This window comes from Schistocerca serialis, chromosome 7 (assembly GCF_023864345.2).
Source record: "Schistocerca serialis cubense isolate TAMUIC-IGC-003099 chromosome 7, iqSchSeri2.2, whole genome shotgun sequence".
NCBI classification, from domain to species: Eukaryota; Metazoa; Arthropoda; class Insecta; order Orthoptera; family Acrididae; genus Schistocerca; species Schistocerca serialis.
The window spans coordinates 474,837,770-474,843,169 of record NC_064644.1 but is presented as its reverse complement, the minus strand read 5'-3'; the positions used below and the strand labels follow the sequence as shown (position 1 = coordinate 474,843,169).

General features: G+C 45.3%; 1 non-coding gene across 1 annotated transcript; it reads left to right on the top strand.

Moving 5' to 3' along the window:
- Positions 1-1,632: 1,632 nt before the first annotated feature.
- Positions 1,633-1,715, top strand: Trnas-gga (transfer RNA serine (anticodon GGA)). The gene is given in 2 exon segments: positions 1,633-1,672; positions 1,682-1,715. It is a non-coding gene; the product is annotated as a tRNA-Ser (tRNA).
- The last annotated feature ends 3,685 nt before the right edge of the window (positions 1,716-5,400 follow it).

Here is a 5,400-nt window from a genome sequence, read left to right as displayed (position 1 = left end):
AAATGATTTCTTCGGCTACACTTTCGTATTATATTCTCTGGGGCTTATTTTAAAGATTGTGTTACGCGCAAGAAAAACTAGTTATGTCCTATTGTATATTAAATGGAACATTAGTTCCGAAGATGAAATCTATAGGGACCTGGACATGAACGTGTGGTACATCAGTAGTGATTTTCCACAGTGTGCAAAACTTTCCAGGATTTCGTCTGTAGATTTACGTAACAAAAACTTCTACATTTTTTTCTCTAATTATAATGCGAGCCAGTTCTTAGCAACACAGTCAAAATAATGTCAACAGAGTAGAAGATATTGGTGTCAACAGCTCTCGTGGCACACTGTCTTCGTCAGAGGTTCTGTGAAAAGGAAATACAGAAACAACAAGCAGTGTTCCTAAATTTGTCTTTGTCTTATTCGTCTCCTCATATTGTCTTGTGTTAAATATCCAAGGATTATTTACTCATTTTATTACACTTTTCAAGTTGCATTGTACGATGTACGTTTTGTCAGTTACTTCAATGCTCGATTCAGTTCCGCACTTCCGTTTAGTGAGTATGGGAGTAAAGGAACAGGTCTGTGATTGGTTACAGGACTTCGTTACAGACAGAACTCAACACGCTGTTGTCAGTAGAATAAATTCGATAGATGTAAAGATAATCTCGGGAATAACATAAGTATTGTTATAGGGCCGTTAATGTTAATAATACATATAAACGACCTAGTATACAACCACGGAAGCTCCATGAGGCTTTGGCAGAACTTGGCGTTGTCTATAATAAGGTTGGAACGCCAGAAGAGTGTAGCGAAACGCGGAGAGACCTGCAGAAGATCGACGATTCTTGCAAAGATACGCAGTTGACCTTCAATACAAATAAATGTAGCATATTGACATAAGTAGGCGAAGAGAACCACTACTACTAGATTGCTCTATGGTGACAGATCACTGGAAATATTAGCTACCGTAAAATAACTAGGAGCAACCGGTCAGAGCGTTCTAAAGTGGAATGACTTAATAAGGCAAAGAGCACGAAGGATGTTCAATAGGAAATGCAACACCTTTTTTTCGAAACAGATTGGTTTCATTCAGGATCCAAGTACACCACTGAGACGCCCTAGTAAACCCGCAGGACACGACAGGAAGTTTAAATTTTGGAAAGGGGCCAAAATAACGGCTGTCAGTTACACTCAAACATACAGCTTCATTTATTTGACCAAACATTAGAAGAGCCAAGAACATAAAAATAACATCATTAATTTTTGGAACTAAATTGCCGGCTGAATGCGTCATACAATCTCACGCCTTAAGGGCAAGACCACTTTAATTTAAAATCGGCTGAAAGCCAATAAGTTAAAACTCAACCAAAATCAGAAATTTAAAAGGCAGACGGCCTTATCTTAAATCATTTCTTTCAATTAGACAGAAGGCCCAAACACTCTGACACCTTAAGAGCAAAACAACTTTAATTTAAAAATCAGCTGAAAGCCCATCATAAGAAATCAAACCAAAACAAATTTTTAAAAGGCCAAAGGTGTTACCTTAAAACAGGTCTTTAAATTAAGCTGAAGGCCCAAACAATCTTACGCCTTAAGGTAAATACAACCTTATTTAAAAAATGGCTAGAAACTATACAGCCGGCCGGAGTGGCCGAGCGGTTAAAGGCGCTACAGTCTGGAACCGCGCGACCGCTGCGGCGCAGGTTCGAATCCTGCCTCTGGCTTGGATGTGTGTGATGTCCTTAGGTTAGTTAGGTTTAAGTAGTTCTAAGTTCTAGGGGACTGATGACCACAGCAGTTAAGTTCCATAGTGCTCAGAGCCATTTGAACCATTTGAAACTATACAAATACAAACAAAAAGAACAGGTAAGAAAAGGCAGTACACCCAACAGTGCTCAGAAGTTTCCGACGTTCGGCCTGGAATTCAAACACTAACGCTCGCTTAGGTGAGACAGGCAGTCAGCCCAAATATTCTCGGTCTGACGACAACCCAACCGACAGACAGTCAATGGACCCACCGACAAGATAACTTCCGCTCCACCCGACCAGCACACAACAGGGAGTTCAATGGAACAAATGGTTCAAATGGCTCTAAGCACTATGGGACTTAACATCTGAGGTCATCAGTCCAACAGACTTAGAAATAATTAAGCCTAAATAACCTAAGGACATCACAGACAACCATGCCTGAGGCAGGATTCGAACCTGCGACAGTAGCAGCAGCGCGGTTCCGGACTGAAGCGCCTAGAACCGCTCGGCCTCATCGGCCGGCTTCAATGGAACAACGTAGAAGATTTGGCGCCCACAACCAATTATACATTAAGCTGTCAAACTACACACCGTGCTGGACAGCGACAGCACGATGAGGAAAATACACTGTATGGATTTACGTCAACGGCCAGGGCAGGTAACCGGAACGTTAACGGCCACAAGGCAGAAGATTCCGCTGGTGCACTTCCAGTCAAAGTAACCAAGTAAACTCCACTGGAGGGTGGCTAAACTTTTCCAACTTGAAAACACAGGTTGATGCTCGCGGGAATATCCCAGGAGCCGACAACGAAATCCAAACGTCACAATGTGAGAAGTCGTGACTTGCTGGTAGATAAGTCAAAACTCAACTTCCGTGTCCACGATCGGTGAGCCACGCACCTCGTAGCAGTGGGAACAGCACCAAACACTCCGACCGCGCGTGGACGCCGCCAGCGGCCTCTGCCAAACTACGTGCCGCGGAGATTTCCTCGCTGCTCCCCGCCAACCGACCGACTTGCCGCACACAGCACAGCCGGAAACTATAAGCGCCACGTCAAAGATAGTACAAGGTGCGAACATCGATACACACCGCTGCTGCCACTCGCGGAGAGAGAGGATTACAGCATTATCGCGATAACCGCGGGAGACTAAATACAGAATAGAAATCAAGGTTTAATCCGACGCGCAACACGAGGCAGCCACGCTCAGCCATGTTGTTACCCGCTCTTCTGGCTACAACACCCTATTTTCCGTTCAGTGCGATGGCCCCAAGCCACCTTACTTGGAGGGCTTGTATGCCATCGTTGTACCATTCTAGTGACCGACGATGGAGCCAACGTCTTGCTTCATCAATCATCCAAGTACTACTTCCTGTGGAATGCGTCCTTCATGGGACCAACCATATGGAAATTGGAAGATGCGAGATCCGGACTGTAGGGTGGATGAGGAGGGACAGTCCAATGAAGCTTTGTGAGCTCCTCTCGGGTACGTAGACTTGTGTTAAGCAGAAGGAGAAATTCGTTTGCATTTTTGTGAGGACGAACACACTGAAATCATTTCTGCAGTCTTCTGAGGGTAGCACAGTACGCTTCAGTGTCGATCGTTGCACCATGAGGGAAAACATCAAACAGAATAACCCCTCTAGAGTCCCAGAAGACCGCAGCAACGTCTTTACCGGTAGAATGTGCGACTTCGAACTTTTTCTTTGGAGGTGAGCTGGTGTGACGCCATTCCATGGACTGCCGTTATGTTTCCGGTTCGAAGTGATGACGCCATGTTTCATCACCTGTGACTGTGTTCGACAATCATCCTCCTAACGCGCAAGCAATTCTGCACAGATGGTCCTTCGTTGCTCTTCATGGTCTTGTGTTAGGCGGCGAGGAATCCAGCGTGTCACCTCTACATCTACATCTGCATCTACACACATACTCCGCTATCCACCATACGGTGCGTGGCGGAGGGTACTTCGTACCACAACTAGCATCTTCTCTCCCTGTTCCACTCCCAAATAGAGCGAGGGAAAAATGACTGCCTATATGCCTCTGTACGAGCCTTAATCTCTCTTATCTTATCTTTGTCGTCTTTCCGCGAAATGTAAGTTGGCGGCAGTAAAATTGTTCTGCAGTCAGCCTCAAATGCTGGTTCTCTAAATTTCCTCAGTAGCGATTTACGAAAAGAACGCCTCCTTTCCTCTAGAGACTCCCACCCGAGTTCCTGAAGCACTTCCGTAACACTCGTATGATGATCAAACCCACCAGTAACAAATCTTGCAGCCTCTGAATTGCTTCTATGTCCTCCCTCAATCCAACCTGATAGGGATCCCAAACGCTCGAGCAGTACTTAAGAATAGGTCGTATTAGTGTTTTATAAGCTATCTCCTTTACAGGTTGACCACATCTTCCCAAAATTCTACCAATGAACCGAAGACGACTATGCGCCTTCCCCACAACTGCCATTACATGCTTGTCCCACTTCATATCGCTCAGCAATGTTACCCCCAAATATTTAATCGACGTCACTACTAATTATTCAAATATTACGGGATTCTTTTTCCTATTCATCTGCATTAATTTACACTTATCTATATTTAGAGTTAGCTGCCATTCTTTACACCAGTTACAAATCCTGTCCAAGTCATCTTGTATCCTCCTACAGTCACTCGACGACGACACCTTCCCGTACACCACAGCATCATCAGCAAAACGCCGCACATTGTTATCCACCCCGTCCAAAAGATCATTTATGTAGAGAGAAAACAACAGCGGACCTACCACACTTCCCTGGGGCACTCCAGATGATACCCTCACCTCCGATGAACACTCGCCATCGAGGACAACGTACTGGGTTCTATTACTTAAGAAGTCTTCGAGCCACTCACATACTTGGGAACCAATCCCATATGCTCGTACCTTAGTTAGGAGTCTGCAGCGGGGCACCGACTCAAACGCTTTCCGGAAGTCAAGGAATATGGCATCCGTCTGATACCCTTCATCCATGATTCGCAAGATATCATGTGAAAAAAGGGCGAGTTTCGCAGGAGCAATGCTTTCTAAAGCCGTGGACAGCAACTTCTCGGTCTCAAGGAAATTCATTATATTCGAACTGAGAATATGTTCGAGAATGCTGCAACAAACCGATGTTAAGGATATTGCTCTGTAATTTTGAGGATCCGTCCTTCTACCCTTCTTATATACAGGCGTCACCTGCGCTTTTTTCCAGTCGCTCGGGACTTTACGTTGGGCAAGAGATTGGCAATAAATGCAAGCTAAGTAAGGAGCCAAAGAAGTAGAGTACTCTCTGTAAAACCGAACTGGAATCCCAACAGGACCTGGCGATTTATTTATTTTCAACCCATTCAGCTGCTTCACAATCCCAGGGATGTCTACCACTATGTCCTCCATACGGGAATCTGTACGACACTCAAACGACGGTATGTTTGTGCATCGTGCACTATCAACAGAGTCGTCCGGCTGTGCAGTAAAGTGTCTGATTGTGACCCACTGATCACCTCGAATGGGAGTGTCCGCACGTTACAACTTTGCAGGAATCACATCTGTGTGCAGCCGGCCGTTGCGCGGGAGATCAGTCACGTTTCCGCAACCCTGCTGCCATGATCACATACCCCTCGGTTAACGACTCGCCGTACTTTCGTTCACTGTC